Source organism: Gallus gallus, chromosome 11 (genome assembly GCF_016699485.2).
Source record: "Gallus gallus isolate bGalGal1 chromosome 11, bGalGal1.mat.broiler.GRCg7b, whole genome shotgun sequence".
Classification (NCBI taxonomy): domain Eukaryota; kingdom Metazoa; phylum Chordata; class Aves; order Galliformes; family Phasianidae; genus Gallus; species Gallus gallus.
Window position 1 is genome coordinate 4116293 of NC_052542.1, and position 17863 is coordinate 4134155.

Genomic DNA, 17863 nt, shown 5'->3' on the forward strand with positions numbered 1-17863 from the left:
AACGTATATTACCAACAAATACTTCAGTCCTTTATCCAGATGTTTCCCGCTCAATCACACAAAAACTGGATCCCCCATATACCCAGCTGCCCAGTCAGCAAAGGACCCAACCCTGTGCTTTAAATTATGTAGCTACTACAAGGATCTCATCCATAAACAAGTCAGGCACTTATTAGAAAAAGGTTGACAGTCCTTCAATACACATTTCAACAGGATCTTTTTGTTTTGGGGCACCGGTGATTTCTTTCTTCAGCATCAATGTGCTATTATTTTGAGAGTAAATACAGCACAAATGCAAAAGCAGGAGGCACAACCAACCAGAATCACTACTCTGTGGGAGAAGCAGAGTCCCTGTTTCCAACTTTTCCCACTCTTTCCTCCCTTCTTTGTCCCACACTGTGCTCCAGGAATCAGAGAAAAGTTACTTTTTTTTTTTTTCTTTTTCTGCATAAACAGCGCTGCATGGATGTGCCTGTAATGTGAAACACAAGCTTTGTTATGAAGGCATGGGATCATTTTCTGAGCACAATGCTTAAATGGAAAATAGAGCGCTTGGGAAAGCCGGTCCAAATTCCCTTCCTCGGTCATAGCCTGCTGATGTAGAATTCAGACCGAAGGAGAGGAGACCTTCTCCTGCTCCATGGCCATAAATCTTTTCTCAACATTGCTGGAAAGGGCTCTGTGGCTTACATAGGTGAGACAGCTGGGAGGAAATACAGGGGATTTGCTATGGGAGAGCTTGTCTGGTTTCCTGCCTGCAAAAAGATAAGACTTCAAGCTGATGGGCATCTCACTGCACAGATGGCAATGAAACCATTATGTGCTCCTTCCACGCTCATCTCCGCTGTGCCAGAAACACAGGAAGAGATACGATCAACCAGTACGCGGCCCCTTACACTTATTTGTCCTAAGTCTTTTTCATTTGGGTTTGGCTTTGCCTTGGTAGCTAACTCCATCTCCATGGGTAGTTAAGATACTGAAGGCACTTCCTAATGTTGAGCTCTTCTCTTCTTAGCACTAAGCCACAGCTAAACCTCTTCTTTCCACTTTGCAAAGCTCCATGTAGCTGAGGGTTTGAGAAATCTTAAATCTTATTCTCAGTAATCACTAATGGGTTCCAGGCTAAGAATGTCAGTCTCACTGATTTGGCAAAAATTTTACCTTACACCAGCGATTTCCTTCCCAGCTGTCATCATCTTGTTACCCAGAAGCTGCATTAATCTATTATAGCTGATTTCAGAAGCAGATAATTTGTGCCTCTGTATCGACGCCCAGATGCCAAAATAAGGCCAAAGTGTTCCCAATGAGTAAACCCTGCTTGCATCTGCAGATCTGTGACCAACCAGCCCTTCCAGAACGTGTTAGCACAGTCCCTGACCTGTCGTGACTGGCACCAATCTTTCATAGCTGCAAGGGACCAAGATTGTAGGCAAAGATTATTCAGATAACCACGTTCTGGCTTCAGTCCAAACACAGCTGTAGGGACGTGACACAGAGTTACAATGGCACCAGTCTCCTTCCCTCAGCTCTCCTGTGCAAGAAAGCCTCTGGAGGCCGGCTGATCTGGCTTCAGGAAGGATTTGCACCAACAGAACCAGAGCCAGCAATCCACCATGAAAACGTACACCTCCTCTACAACCTGTACACCTGTGATTGTGCAAATGCAGACCCTGGAATATAATATAGGTGATTTACCACTTCCCATGCTTTGCAATCCAGCTGGGAGCAGAAAGGCAGCTTTGGCTGAAATTGCAGCTGAATTCACAAACTCCAAATTATCCTTTTTTTTCTAGAAGGGAGTTACATGATTTTCCCTGTTTTGTTAACAGTTGTAAAGAGATGCGGGAATGCTTGGAAGTGTTTGAGAGCTGACATGACAGAATGCAACAGCTTTTCAGTGTCTCAGTGGTCGACTGTGTAAATTAGTAGCTAGTCCATTTTACAAATGTATATTATTTACCCAGCAGATGCTGTTACGGTCTCTAGTGTAAATTCATAATTAGACTATGTACTGCTTTGTGAAAATCCTTTAATAACAAAGGTGCCACTGGGTGCTGAAATAATTAAATCAACCCATTTGAAACAACACTAGTTCGCCGCTTCGACTCGGGTGATATCATATTGCACATTCCTGTAAAAACAGCCAGAGAAATTGAGAATGATCAGCTACAAACATCAGATACAAGGGATAATGTTACCCATTCAGTAGCTTTCAGTTTGGCATGAGTCTAGTGTCACAGTTGAAAAAGTTGCAGCCAACATACCAACAGCACAGACAAAGAACAGATGATCCATCTCCTCTGCCATCTATCATGCGCAGCATTGCCAACTCCAGGGCTTTACCAGCGCTGACATTTAAAACAAAGTATGTGTCAACCATATTAAATAATATACCAAGCTGTGTGTTATTAAGTGTGGGGTAATTTGACCACAGCAATTAAACTGAGATTAAAGAATGATAAAGGCAACGTTATACGCACTGTTCAGTGGGGTTTTTGGAACATATGGAGTCCTGAATATTTCCAAGTGTGAAAGCCACATCAGATATTAAGGCGCACGTCAGTCATAATCAACATCCTCCTTCTGCACCTTCCCTCCTCCCCTTCCCCCCGTGAGATGGTGCTTTCGCGCGGCGATAGCTTTTATTCTGCACATATTCAACAAAGGAGATGTCTTCTGACTTCAGGCTCCAGGCTGCAGCCCAAGGGACATGTTTGCAAAGCAATAGTTTAACACAGTAGCACGCTAAAAACACACAATTTGTCAGACTCTTTTGCAAGGCAAGCAGTAAGCGGGCAATACACAGTCACTGTGCACACAAGGCCACATGCTCACGGGCAAACAGTTAATTTTCAGACCTGGCAAAATAACATCCTTCTTCTCAAAGGGTTTTCTGATTGGAGTCTAACGGGGATTTTGCACATAGCCATCTTTTCTGCACACATGAAAGTGAGTGCATTCAGTCCAGTTCAGGCCAGTCAAATCCACTGAAAGCTAAAACGTAAAGGGCACAAGGCAGCTCATCAGCAATCTGTTCTCACACCGTGTCTGCAGGCGTTTCCCCTTCCAACAGGGCAGCCAGACAGAGAAGCAGTCAAGACCCCAGGTCCACAACAGCCAACAAAGGGGGCATTGGAAAATCAGAGCTGGAATTTCCTATCTGCGGCCATATTCCTGGAAGTATTTTATTATTTAGAAGAAAAGACAAACTTATCATTGAAGGTGAGCTCGCATTCCTCAATTACACAGTTACCAATCATGCTGTGAATTCGTTCTCAGATAACCAGGGGGACAGACTTGCTTAGCAACTGCAGTAAGTGTGGGTCAATTATAACACACCTCACTTTAATGCGCACAAATAAAAATCCTAATAAAACGATTGAAGCTCATAATCCATTTATAAACAATGTCTCTTACAGTGATCCTGATGGAGTCACCACTGCGCTCCCCATAAATATCGTAGCCTTCCTTCTTTAATATTTCCAGCTGGCTGCCTTTGGGACATCTTTGAAAATTTCAGGTAAACAACACTTCTCTAATATTTGCTCATCTCAAACCTGAACGATTCTGGCATAGGAAACAGAGGCTTTTGAATATCCATCTGTAGTTTAAAAGCCAACTTCCCCTGAAAAAAAAAATATCTAGAAGAGTAAATAAGATTTTTTAAATAACCACAGCATAAAAGGAAAACACAGTATACATATATGCAAAGAAACACGTACATTGAGACAAGAGAACCTCAATTTGGAAATGTCCAAAGGCTGTTAAAATATTCCCAGAACTCAATGAATCAACGAATCATATAATAATAAAAATATCAGCCTGAAAATTACTGAGATGTGAAACATTCCACAATTGCTAAAAAAAAACAAACCCAAAAACACAAGAACAGGCAGCATGCTCAGATCTGATAGGATTCTGACATTGCTAACAATAAACTGCTTACCTACTATCTGAAGGCCTTTATGCATATGGAAAAGCAGGCAATTATTGCATACCTTTCCCTACTTGCTTATTTGTAAGCACATAAGAAGCTCCATTGCAATCAATGAGGTTGCTCAGATTCTTGAAGCTAAGCACACATTTTATTCAGAAGGAAAAGGAAAAAGGAAAAGAAAAAATGAAGTCTACTGAAATGTGGAAGTCAGGTCCATTGCAGTGATCCTTTGGGATCACTGTTCGTCACTGTTTCAAGAAGTTAATAAAATTATTAAAATTATAGATCTGTATGTCATCATATCCTTATCCAATGTGCAAGACAAAATGTCTTTGTGTTCCATCTCTTGTTAATTTCATTGCCTTCAGTGTAACGCTAATAAAATTCTCTGTCTAATGATGTCCACTTAATTTTCTGAATTTAATTTCTGTTCTCTGGATCTTTGAATACAACTCCAGTACTGCACACCACCCTACTACCCCTGAACGAGATTTCCAATGCTCTGGAAGATGAGCCTAAAGCATAGCAAAGCATATTTACCTCTAGTGGAGACTCAACCATTGTAAGAGGAGAGCACAGCAGCCAAAGCCCTGTGGACACAGAAACTGCTGCAGTCTGAGTCCAACATCAGACTATTTCTTTCTCTTCTGAAAATTTCTTCTTGGAATAGCCTCATTCTACAGTGCTACAATCGATGTTAACAGTAAGGCACCAGTTATGAGTTAGATCTTCTTAAAAGGAAACACAGACAGAAGAAATGGTCCAGAAGCAGCCTCATCATTATCCAAGAGAATTTCCAGCACCTCCCTGGATATGCTGGGGCTCAGCCTGCAGCACTCAGGCCACTGCAGGGCCACAAAGGCCAAGACAACAAGGACATATTATGGGGTATCAGCCGCCTGCCCATCTGCACTGTAATGGGTTCTTTTTCAAGATCTGGGCAGCAATTTTTATTCTGCTCCATTTCAAACTATTTGTCCACCTTTGCTGTCTGCTTCTAGCACTTGTATGAGCCCATACTTTTTCCCATTGCTGTTCCTATGCCATGGCCCATGAGAATCAAATGGCATACAGGAAAATAAATCACTCAAAAAATATTCTCTCAACTGTAATAACAATTGCCAAATCTCACAGCACCTTCTTTTTAATAACTGAGCTATAAACCCCTCAATAATGAGGCTTGTAATGGAAAAGCTGAGCCTCCCTTTACTGCTGCGGCCTGAACTTGCTTCTATAATCAGCTATTTTTATCAGTTAGCTCATTCCACCTTATAAAAATGACCGCTGGCAGAAGAAGTCATGTTTCATTATGGACACTCCAGTGTGATTCTTTAACTAAGATCCAGAAGAAAGCAAGCAAGAGAGAAGAAGTGTGAAAAAAAAGAGCAAAACGAAGAGAGGCTCAGAGGGAGGAGAGAACCATCTTACCCCCACCCTGAATAAGTCACCAGTTTCCCTTACTGTTTCAAGCGAGGCCACGGTCCGTTCAGAGCCTACGTGATTCCCTACACAAACAGCATCTCACTTCCAGCAGCCAGTCTTTCCCTGAAAGGCCTTTAAGAAATACAGGGTGAAATGCAAAACAGAAATAACTTATACCTATTTTCCTCCCTCAAAACTAACATCTCTAAAACTTTATTAACAACATGCCATTAATAAGCATTATCTTGCAGGTACAGCCACATACAGAGTGCCTGAAGGACACACTGGAAGCCTTCCTATCCTTACTGTAGTCAGTGAAAACTGGAGCCCTTTCTACAAAAATCTTGTGTTTCAACAAGCACTTTCACTTCACAGCAACACAGTGGTGCTGCTCAGCAGTAAGATACAAAAAAGAGAACCCACAAGACACTTCCAATATGCTGTATGACTAATTATTGAAATGTGCAGACATAATCCTTCAGCCCTGAAAAAGTGCAAGTAAAGTATTTGTAAATATAATTATGAAGGGCACATGGTTTCAACATGACAACAAACAATATTAAACTTGCAAAAGGAAGGAGATTCAAAGAGGTTTTTTTTCCCACACACAGAAGTTGTACATTGTTTTCCTTGCTAGCATCCCAAGTAGCATTGTGCATATGCAATTAATCATGTCTTTGTTTATATAAACACATTACAATTACATTTCAGTTTTCCTAACTCTTGCATGTTTAAATGAGAACCATAATGCTGTCCAAAGGACAGAGCCAAAGCTCTCCTGCAAGGAGAGAAAACACAGATCCTGTGCAGCTTTTCTCAGCTACAAGGTGAGAAGGCATTAATTACACAGCTTTATAACCTTAATCCCTCAAAAAAACTTTCTAACCCTGTTCCTTCAAAAAATTCAGAATTTAGTCCACATGCCCCTCGAAATACTTAGAAATCCTAAAATCTTTCTTCATCCTTTACTGTAGGGAGTTTCCTTCCGACTTGAACAGAGCCAACGTAACAGACCCAAAGCAAATTCTGTCCTTGGTCTCCACATACTGATTGCAGCACACTGATTCCAATTTTCAGGGACCAAAAGCTAGCAAGATTCATGCCTCTTAAAGACAAGCACTCATCTTCCTCAGTGCTTCCTCGTTACACTTTTGTAGCCCAAAGGTGCTGGGAACATAGGGAAGAACAGTAAAGGGATATTAAGTAAAAATGAGGTGACCGTTTAACACATTCATTCTCTATCACACTCCCTGCTCCAGTTCTCTCATACCCTCAGGAAAGACCTCAAGAAAGATTTCTGCCAGGAAACATGTCTTCATAAGAGGAGAATGAACCTCTCACACACTCGTGCTGACAGGATATATATCAGAGGACTGATCCAGTCCAGGTAAAAACAAACAAACAAAAAAGTAAGAAAGAAAAAATAAAAGAAAATTATTATTATTATTATTATGGGCCAAGAAATGGAGTAAATTAATGATACAAGAAGGGCTATGCAGCCCCATTAATAAGGGTGAAGGCGAGCCATCTGTGAAGGTAAACCACTGTCACAGTTTCACAGTAAGTATAAGCATCATACCCTTGGCTACAAGGCAAATATAACACAGGCGTATTCTGGGGTAAGAGCAATAAAGCAGAAGAGTAGAATAGCATCACTCTTAGTTTTTGTGGTTCCAGAACGAGAGCTTTCATAAAACTGCATGATTTTATTAAGCAGAAAAAAATCTCCTCTATGTTGATGTAGAAGAGCAATCCCTACAAGTGATGGAAGTATAGCCCTACCTTATTCTTTTTTACCTTTTTTTTTTTTTTTGATGGTTTTAATTTGCTTGTTCTTTATGTTCATTGTCACCACTGCTAAAATGTATCTTTACAACCTATTGTCTTTGGTAAGATTATATCAACAGCTCCAGATGGACCACTTTTAAAAATAAATTCTGATTTCCCTTATCATTGACAGGAATCACATTTACATATTCTCCTGGTGGAACTGATAATGCACTGGATGATTAATGTGCCTTGATGTACTGATACCTGTAGACTGTTTGATCAATGTCTCGCAAAGCAAGTGTCTTTCATTCAGTACACCCAGAGTCCAGAAACACCCTGTGATTAATGTAACTAAATGTTTGGGGTCAGCTGAAGCTACAGTTCCTGTTCCTGATTCAATATCAAACTAAAGATAGGTCACAAGAGAGTGGATTAGTCATGTGAAGAAAAAGTCTGAGCATGCAACTTCAAACTATCTGCTTAAAGAAAGCTACCGAAGAGTTCTAGCATCTTTTTTAATTACTACTGCAGTCATCTGCACCATTTTTCACCTTGCTGTTAAACAGCACAGCCCATCATGCTATGCCTTCTAATGCCAAGATATTTCCAGAATAAAAACCGGTGGGTTTGATTCAGTCTCTGCCAATGAAGTTTGGATTTATTTAGATTTATTTAATGAACCATGAAAAACCAAGTCTCTAAAGTTATTCCCCAAAGAAAGTGCTACTCCGTGTTGGAAGATAACAAAATGTCTAATGAATACTAGACCTTCCACTAGTTATACTTGATCAGCTGATGTAAAGTTATTTCGGCCTGCTCTTAGAACAGCTGTTTGCTGGCTCGTTAAAAATGGAAGACGTAAGAAGCATGGGGCCTTGCTGAGGGATGGCTTTGCCTTCCACTCAGATTTTTTTACTCTCCTCAAATGTGTAGGAACAATAAAAGCAATGCAGCCAAAAAGGGGGGAAAAAAGTCTCCTCTTGCCACTGTGATGGCTTTCCTGTCTTCACCTCATTTCTATCATATCCCTGACTAGAAGGCAAGGAAGCAGGCGAAGGAAAGAGACTTGGAGAATTCCATCAGCTAGCTCCCTAGCAGGGAACTTGGTTGCCTTAGATTGCCTCCATAGACACAGATGACAGGCCTTGTCTCTCCATTCTACAGGACAAGTTTTCACTGCGTTGTTCCATGGGATGGTCTATACGAGCTATAGAAGGCATGTAGACACTTCAGTGTCCACAATGATCTCAAGAGAAAGGCCATTAAAGAGCAGGTGAGGAAATACATCATTTGGGAATTGCTGCTTCTTTCCACACGTCCTCAGAAGTTCCACAGATATCACTAAGAGTGTTGTCTGTGCCTCCATAACCCTAGGTCTCAAAAGCACATCTCTGTTAGTAAAGCTCAACTTGCTTCCTGCTGAAATTCCCAACCGATCAGGGCTTCATCTGCTTCCTTTCTCTTTTGATCAGCTCATTGGTTCACATTCTGTACAAAGGACAACAACAATCCTGGCACCAAGTTTACTGTAGTGAAATGTAATGCTTCAGAAGAGCAACCATTTCTGAGCCGACACCTTAGAACCCCAATGAAGCAATGCACAGGTCTTTATTATCCTTTTTTTCTAATGTTTTCCTTAAACACAGCTTAATATGCCACTTCATAATTACACTGTGGACGTAAAGCACTATTACTGATGACAGCTTTCAACTTAAAGAAACTATTAGAGGCTCTAAGACTGCATTTATTATTCAGGAAATACCCAAGACTAATAGAGGTATCCCTAATAAGAATGTAGCAGCAAAAGTTAATGCACAAAAAATAACTGTTGCGAAAAGTATTATCAATAATTTCAGAAATAATGTACATGCATAATGAATGAATTTTGCCCAGGGGTAATAGCTTCTTGCATCTTGGCCTGATTTAGTATGGAGAAACTCTGCATTATAATGAAAGGCAGAATTATCACACAGTGTAACTGCTAGCTTTATCACTGCTCGGTAGGATCCTAAAACTGTCATCAAAATGTTAAAATTACACTCACTTAAATGATCTCTATAATACAAAACTACGTGCATGTGGATTTATTGCCCTTAGAATAATGTGAACAACTTTACCATCGCCGGTTTGTAAAACATTAATTATTCTGCTGAAGAGATATATGGGAATAAAACAAGAAGGCACTTTAAAAAGAGTGCCTAAGCTTGAGGAAGAGACAATCCCAAATTTGCTGCCTTGATTTTGAGCACTGTATTTATTTCTCATCACAAAGGTTTGGTTTTTCCTGTTGAATTTCTCCAGTATTTTTGTAAATAACACCATCTTGGGCTACTAAAGCATAAAGGATTTTTCATTTCTGAGAGCTAGATTTGATTTGTTGGCTTTTTTAAATGCCACAGTAAGAAGTGAAATGTGAATTTCTTGCTTTGGGAAGAAGTTGAAGCTATACAGTACAATTGATCCCTGAGGAACGAGTTAAGAACATCACTCTCTTTAAGAGTGATTCTGTCTGAACAAACCCAAATCAAATGGAGTAATACACGGGAGCTGCTTTATAGACAGAATAAACATACTGGGAAAACAAGTGAATGTTATGTACTCACTGTTATACTTAAGTTTAGTGTAAATAATATATGCTGAGCACAAACAATTACATCTCTAGTGAGGCTCTGCTACCACGTTAGATTTTATTGCACATGACTGGTATATCTGCTTTTCAGCATCAAATAGCATTTAATTGCATACAATAGAAGTCTTACTAATGCACAATATAGGTGCGTTTTAAATTATATGGGCCCACAGTGGATTACATAAAAGACAAATGCCATGATGTTCATCACAATCTTTCTCCTTATACTGCACGCAGTCTCACCAACATTATTTAATCAAAACTATTTGGTAGCAAGAGCAAATCTAACCTTGTCCTAACTGGAGAGAGCCTTCAGTGCTGCGCTTCAAGGTCCTGATCCTGCAAGGATCCCCCTACTGTTTCACATTTCATTTTAAGGTTTTTAGTTTAAAAAACAAAGATTTTCACACTCATAACTCAACAAACACAATCAGCTGCAGAGACAAAGAGCAGAATAGAAATAACTGCTCACACACTAAGTGCATTCCTCTGTTTTTTGTGTTAATAAAATTAAGTAGCTTTATAATGCTCACAAACCTACAGTGCAATACCAAAGTGTTACTGTAAAACTCAGGTACAGGGCACCCAAGGCCACCAAGATCTCCAGTTTTTCCACCAATCTCAAATGGCTTTCACCTCTCCGCCTTGTTTCTACAGGACCAGAGCTGCTGCAAATCCAGGAATAGGTTGTAAACGACTCCTCACCTCCATCCTAATCCAAACAGGATTTATCTAATATACTCTAACAGGAAATGTTTCAGCACCAAAACGAACACTGTTCTGTCGCAACTCATTGGATTTTTTGTTTTGTTTTTAAACAAAATGTTCAATTCTGCAAAATCCAACTACATTTCTCTTAAAATCAAAGGAAAAAAAAAGATAAGCATCTCTGCTGCATTCATCTTGGGCAAATTAGTTTCCTCAAGAACATGAGTGTATTGGGAGAAACACTTGGAAATGATTGCTGAAGAGGAAGGTTGCATGAGGTACATCTTCTGAGACATTGAAGAATGGAAGCAAATGGGAGTGAATGAACAAATTAATGATTAAGGAAGATTTTTTTTATTTATTTATTCTGGAAGCTCTGTCCAGCTTGGCCTCCCAGGTTCGAGCAATCTTTCACTGTCAACATCTGTCACAAGATTGATTCAATTAAGATTAGCAGCACTAGAGAAAAAAGTGGCATGGTTTACTTTTGATTAGTATTGTCTTTCCTCCCATCTCATAGTGGCCGTGACCCCTACAACCAAGATAGCATAAATATATTCGACGATGAAAGTAAATCATTTGTCCAGTACGTATAAGCACAACAGGAAGCAAATTTAATTGCCACTTGCATTTCAGGCACTTACAAAAGCATCTTTGTGAGGATCCTCCCATTTCACATATTGAATTTAATTTACCTACAGTCAACTCTCACTCATATCTAATGAGCAGCAATGATGTAGTACTGGAAACAGGACAGAGAGCTGAATACAATTTTCAGCAGGAAGCAGTGTAATTCCCTATATAATTACCTTTGATGGTGGATTAGTTTCTATCCCTCTTGCATCTTTAGTGCTGTAAGAGTGTATAAACGACACTTAGTTTCCATATCACACATTAGCAGGTAGATTACATTTGAAAATTAGCAAGACAGTTGAGGTTTTTGTCTCTCTGCTGTCACCAGTTGGCCTACATTTTCTGCTGGTACAAATGGGATAAACTGTCTTGAAAACAACAGAACAAGACACAGCTAACACAGATGAGAATTTGATTAAAAGACTGTTTGGGCTTTTTTAAGTATACCTGAACGAAGAAGAAAACTAATTCTTACATTAGCCATTCTAAAGAAAAACGTTATGGCATTTTTCCTATTTTTCATGGTCTGTTAAGATATAGAAAGATGATATCACTTTAAACAGACAGGTATCCTATGCTTCATGGGAACAGATAATAATAGGTAAGATAACACTGTTTTCTACTGTGGTTACATTTTTATCACTGTATTAAGAGGCCCTTCTCAGTTGAAGAGGATGTACATTGCTGAAACTGTTTCTGAATTTGTTATCTAATATATTAATTTTAAAAATCAAACAACAACACAGAACAAAACCTCACCTCTCACTAACATCTTATAATACAAAACCTTGGTGGGCCAATATGAACAAGCGTAGCCTTTAGGAACACTGTGTTGGGCAGCAAAGGTGTGGCCAACCATCGGGGCAGCTTCTCTAGGCTTATGCTGAGATTTCAATCATGGCACACAGGTTTACTCAGTAAAAGGTACTCCTTTGCACTCCCGGTGTTTCATAGCCTCATAGATAAATCACAAGTTTTTTTGCTGATACACCTTGGGCAGGATCCTTGTCTGGATCCACACCAAATCATGCTGGTTAACAGCTGATGGGTAAAGGACAGGAATGGAGCCTTTTATCTTTGCCCCAAATTCATATTCCAAACCAGTCTCAGCAGGGAGTGTAATGAAATCAGAAGTCTCAGTTCGGTCCCTGGTGGCATTAGTTCACATTATAAAATCATTACACATCATTTGACAATGTTGTGCACTGTTAGCATAGAGAAGAACTTGTTCTGTGTCTCGAGGGGGGGGCCAATCCCTGCAGAAAAGAGTGGGCCTGTGTGTGATGAGGAGGTGCAGTGAGGAGTGCAGCTGGCTGGTTGATAATGAGCACTTTGATGTTGAGCATTTTCAGTCCCTTAACACTCATCAAGACCAATATTTGTCAGAATAGAGAGAGGGGAAAAAAGTCAAATTGTTGTTTTCTAAAAGGGCAACTGAGTAACATTTACCTAGTACAAGCTTAAAGAGAAATTCAGATGTTGGAAAATACACGGAATCTACTAAAACACCTTTGTCTTGTTATTCAAAACATCTTTGACTATTGCTATTCTAGAACTTTAATGTAGAAACGTGAATGTCTATTTCTTTTCTCTTTTTCCCTTTTAAGAGCAGATTTACAGCATAGCATCTGATCTCATACACTCAACACCATGATCCTCTCCAAAGGCCCAGAAGATAATGGATCTTTCCAAGTCATGTAAAGGAGTGGATGTTTGCAGACCTGGGGTCTAACTATACATCTGGGGGTGTCGGAAAACACAAATAAAACATGCCTCAGTTCAGAGCATCCCCAGAGGGCAGGGGGCTGTTTGTAGCCTGCTTACATAGCTTGCAACAGCATATCCTTAATTACTAGGAAGAAATCCTATTGTTATACGTAGTTGAAGAAATAAGTCTCTTTGCAGACCACAGAACACGTTCTTTCTCAAGTGAGATGAGCTGCAATCGTAATTGGAATATAAAGAAGCAAGGACAAATCACTAAGCAGTTAATTAGCTCTGCAATTTTAGTTAAAAGCTGTGTTGGCTTTTCAGTCATGGAAAAACCACCATTCCCAAGAGCACGGCTGGAACAAAGTGGACAGCTGTTAGAAAACCTCACAGTCACCTACAGCACCATGACTGCTTTAGAAAGAGTGGTAAAGTCAGATCCTTCTCACGTCTCAGTCCCAAGAGAACTGCTGTAAGCCAGGACCAGAACTGCCCCACCTGAGCCATGAGCTCCTACCCTCTACCCTGGCTCCTCCAGTGAGATGCAATGAGAAAGAACACGAGGTCAGGACCATGCTGCAAAGAGGAGGACAGGAAAGCACAGCAGCCCCACCAGCAACATCACTGTCTTACTGAACAGTGTCCCGTAGCATCTTGGTCTGGCCCTGCAGAAGCATCACAGTAATAAGTGCCACCCAGCAGGCTGCAATGCCAGTGGCCGCATTCAGTGCCAGAAGAGGGAACTTAGGGCTGGAAAGCACAAGCGTAGACTTCACCAGCAACCATCAGTGCAGAGCCCACAAAACCCACAGCTCAGGATGCTGAATACCATTAGCTTCTGGATTCGGAGGCATTTCATTCAAGCAAGTCACACTTCCTTCTATGGCACACAGTTCTCAATATCTTGTTTTATTTGGGGCTTTTGTCTCATTCGTATGATTTTCCCTAAACGAGCACACCATGTTTTACCTTCATTTTTAGGCCAACGTTGTGGTGCACCGCTTGCACTGACACAACAAAACCACGGGGAGAGCGAGCACTGGGGATGCTTTTAGGAAGCTATCAGAAGGTTCATCTGCTGTTCACCTCAGAGTAAATACTTTCAAAACAAAATCAGAGAAACAGGTTAAAGACTGCTTCGAAATGCAGGGCTTCTGCTTTCAATTGGTCTGCAGCAGCTGCAGTCGGCGGGGGAGGGAGGAGCGGGACCTGGAAATATCTGGCTTCATTCACCATTCACTCTTAAACGGTGTAACAGTTTTATGGCCTTTCCCTAATGATCACCCATTGTGTGGTGGATTGCCAATCAAGGATCACTTAATGACAAAACAGAATAATTTAACCCCTATTCAAATGACAATGCCCAGAATTGCCCACGTAAATGTCTTGACACAACAGAGAAAGACCAAGTTTTTCAGCCGAATGAGGCAAATAACATTAACGAGCTATTATCCCGTATCTCCTCCTCACCAGTCACAAAAGGCTGACCTCTGAACTTTGAACTTTCCCTTTGACTGATCCCGACCGTTCTAACAGCGGTGTTGGCCGCTTAAGGCTGCAGGTGTAGCCACTTACAGCTCCCATAAAACGGGCAGGCTGCGACGGAGGGAGGAGCTCGGGCCCGCAGGAGCCGACCCCCAGGAGTTAACAAGGCCATTCCAAGGGCTGCATTCCCAAAGGCTTCCCAAATCGAGCCCACATCGCTGCTGCGGCTGTAGTGTCCAGCCCCGAGCGGCCCCTAACCGGGGCAGGTGAGCGCATCGCCCTTCTCACGTCAAGGGCTCATGGACGGGGTGAGCTCGGGCGGCAGGGCATGATAGCAAAGGAGAAGTGATGGGCAGGAGGTCTGTAAGTGCTCCGACTGAGGAAGTGGGTGTGCCTCCTACAGACCTCCAGTTGGCCGCCTGGCATTTCGGGAGCCATGGTGCAAAGCTACACTTTGTGAATACGTCGCTTTCTTTAAGCCACAGGCTGAGGTTGATTGAGCTGGCAGACTGTACAAAGCCACATCTTTAGAAGTGCTTGAGAAGATAATCTGAGCAATATAATGCACAGTGTGCAATGTGGACCCGGGGCATCAAGGCACCACACTGCAGTCCCACGTGCTCTGTGCTTTTATGCTAACTGAAACCAAGTCAAGGTAAGTGCAAAAACAAGTAACCCAAAATGTAACCAGCCTGGATTCCAAAATGGTTGTATGACTCCTGTGTTCACTTTCTAAGCGCACGCAAACGATTTCATTTCACTGGGTTTCAGGGAAGCTGAATTCAAAAGGCAAACTGGTAAAACACACTGACTGGAAGCAGATCTAAGATTGGCACAGCACATGCAAGGCTTTGCCTCCCAAGAACACAACCCTATTGTGATGCATACAGTCAAATAAGCCGCCTGCGTTCTACATCAAAGCGTCAAAATTATGATCAGTTCAGTGAGGAGAAAACGTGCAGGGTATTCTTCTACTAATGGATTCTAAAAGAAGTTGAACACCGTTGTAGATATACTGCAGCTACCAAAAGAATGCAAGTTAATCAAATAAAGTGTTCACTGGGAATCATTCGTGCAGCTCTAGTCTAAATAATTGAAACCATGACTTTATTAAGGCTTCAAGCTGAAAATATCTAATTATGTAATAACACTTTAGCTAAGTGGTACGTAACAGCAACTAACCTAGGACAGAAATGAGTATGAATGGCCACTGGACTTTGACAAACTTGAGCTGAATTTGAAAATTTAAAACCTCTATTGCCTTAAAAATCCCCTTATTGGCCTTTTTTTTTTCCTAATGGTGCCCCAAAAGCAGACTGCAGATGCTTCACTGGCATTATGCTTGATGTAATTAGCAGAGTTGAGGGAGGACACAAGTATTTTAGTTCTGAAAGTTTATAAAGAAATCAACGCTTACTCTGTAGGTGTCAGTTATAGAATGGATACATGGGACAGACCAACACATAACACATATGATGAAGTTTTCTTTGAGACAAAAGAAATGGAAGTAAAGTTTAGAGAAACACCCAACATTCCAAATCACTGCCAGCCCCAGCTCATGAGACACAAACCACTCTCCCTCCTCCTCCAGGGCCCTGTCCCTCACCCTGGAATCCCACACTATGGGTTACCTCATCTCCCTGCTACCACCCACGACCACCGACTGCAGACCCCATGGAGCAATGCTCCCTGTATTGGGTGCGAAGGCGTGTATTGGTGCAGATGGCTCTGACATCCTCTTATCTCAGGCCTTTTGCTGGTGACATTTGTCACCAGTTCAAAACTTATTATAGCAAACACCTCTGCTTAAATTTACAGATTCGTTTTAATTAATGGGGGAAAATGCATTTATCTACTCCGTGCAGCATCCGGGTTTCAAGCATTTGTTATCTCCGGTGTGAAATTTAGGCTGACATCAATTAACGCTTCCCACACCGCAGTGCAGTATTGCTCCAGTGGGAGCAGGCATGGGGCTCTGGGAACGGGGCTGCAGGAGCAGGGCTGGGCAGCAGCCGGTGCCGTCAGCTCGCTGCCTGCACTCCCTCCTAACGAGAGCCGTGCCTAAAGGAGTGTACAGAGCACAGCTGTCCGGGCTCTGGGATTTGGGTCTGTGTGACCAATTCAGCATCTGAGAGTTAAATTAATGGCCAAGAGTTTAATTGTGAGTAAACAATACCACATTAAGGAGCAGTAAACACAGCAGTAGGCACTGAAAGACCGGGTATTCAATCACAGATGTGGCTGCTTCGGTGCTTCCATTAATAGCCTCCGTCTGTACCTTCTGACTGTGCTTTTGGCACCATTACTCCTTTAGAAGGGCAGTTTCCCCCTCCTGCTTCCACTTCACACACAGACCGCCTGAGCAGGCTCCCACCATCACCACCACACTGAATCCAACACTGCTGCATCCTTGGCATGCCAGGCCACTACCACACACACAGAGAGAAGAGCAAGCAGCAGCTCCAGGAACTTGAGCAGACAGCTTCAAGGGCTTGTTAAATACTTGCGTTACTTTAAAAAAAGATGAACTGTTCATTTATTTAAAATTGTGCATGTGAAATGCACACACACCTGGGCACAGACAATTTGAGATTTGGCCATTTAACCACAGCCTGAGCTTTCTGCAGCTGACTCTGCAGGACTCAGAGCAACCAAGCACTGGGTTCCTTGTGCCTCGGCATCCTCTTTCACGGCCCAAGAAGAGCCCTGACCCAGGTGGCAGGACCTGTGGGCATCAGTTGCAGGTCCTTTGATGGTAAGGAGTGCACAACAGCTGGCTGGAAGTATATGAGGGGAGATACCAAATTCTTGTTCATCATTTTGTTTCTCTGGTTTCCCTTTACTCCCATTCCCATTGCTTATTGATTTTTGTTTCCAGCTGACATATGAGCGACAGTCTATATTGAGACAACAGCAGCTGAAGCATCAGTAAAGTCAACATCACTATATACCGTTCGGAAATCCACTGTTTGATATGCAGCCTTACCCCTGTGAGAAACACCCCAGGAAAATGCAGCCACTTCCTAAGAGGGAATAGTGCCAGGTGGGTGGGCTTCAGAAAAAACACCTCTCCACATGATGTCCAGAAGGGGAATCCCTTTCAAAAACAGTGAGATGGATGAGCTGTCATCAACCCACTTCATACCCTGCTTTGCAAGATGCATAAAATGGGCGAAGGACAGTTCTGATTTGTTCAACACAAGATAAAAATGCACCAAAAGTGATTGACGCAAAGAAACTGGAAGCACGGTAAGCTACTTGAAGCACTTCTAGAAGCACTGATCTACTGGAGTAGCTCAGTCATGTGCATCTTCTAGCTGCTGAAAGACTAACCACCACTTTAAAACAATTGAAATCCCTATATATTGTGAGTATAAGCTTTTAATTAATTTGCTATATTACACATATCAACAGCTAGACAGAGCTTAACAGCAACTTATCTTCAATCTGCTTTTGAAGCCAACGAGTATTTCTTCATTTCCCCCTGCTTGTGACTCACTACAATACAAATAGAAGAAAAAGAGCCAAAACCAGTGCTGGCATTGACATCACAAAGGTGTGACCTGGCT

At 41.7% G+C, this 17863-nt stretch overlaps 2 long non-coding RNA genes across 6 annotated transcripts in view; one reads left to right on the forward strand and one right to left on the reverse strand.

Annotated features, from left to right (window-relative positions):
- LOC121111680 overlaps window positions 1–17863 on the reverse strand; it is a 141752-nt gene that overhangs the window by 77089 nt on the left and 46800 nt on the right. The window lies entirely within an intron of this gene.
- Window positions 14416–15369, forward strand: LOC107054272. Of its 2 annotated transcripts, none has more exons than XR_005862899.2 (3): window positions 14416–14560; window positions 14774–14949; window positions 15066–15369. It is a non-coding gene; the product is annotated as an uncharacterized LOC107054272 (long non-coding RNA). The 2 variants fall into 2 exon arrangements; XR_005862900.2 differs by having other exon boundaries at window positions 14780–14949.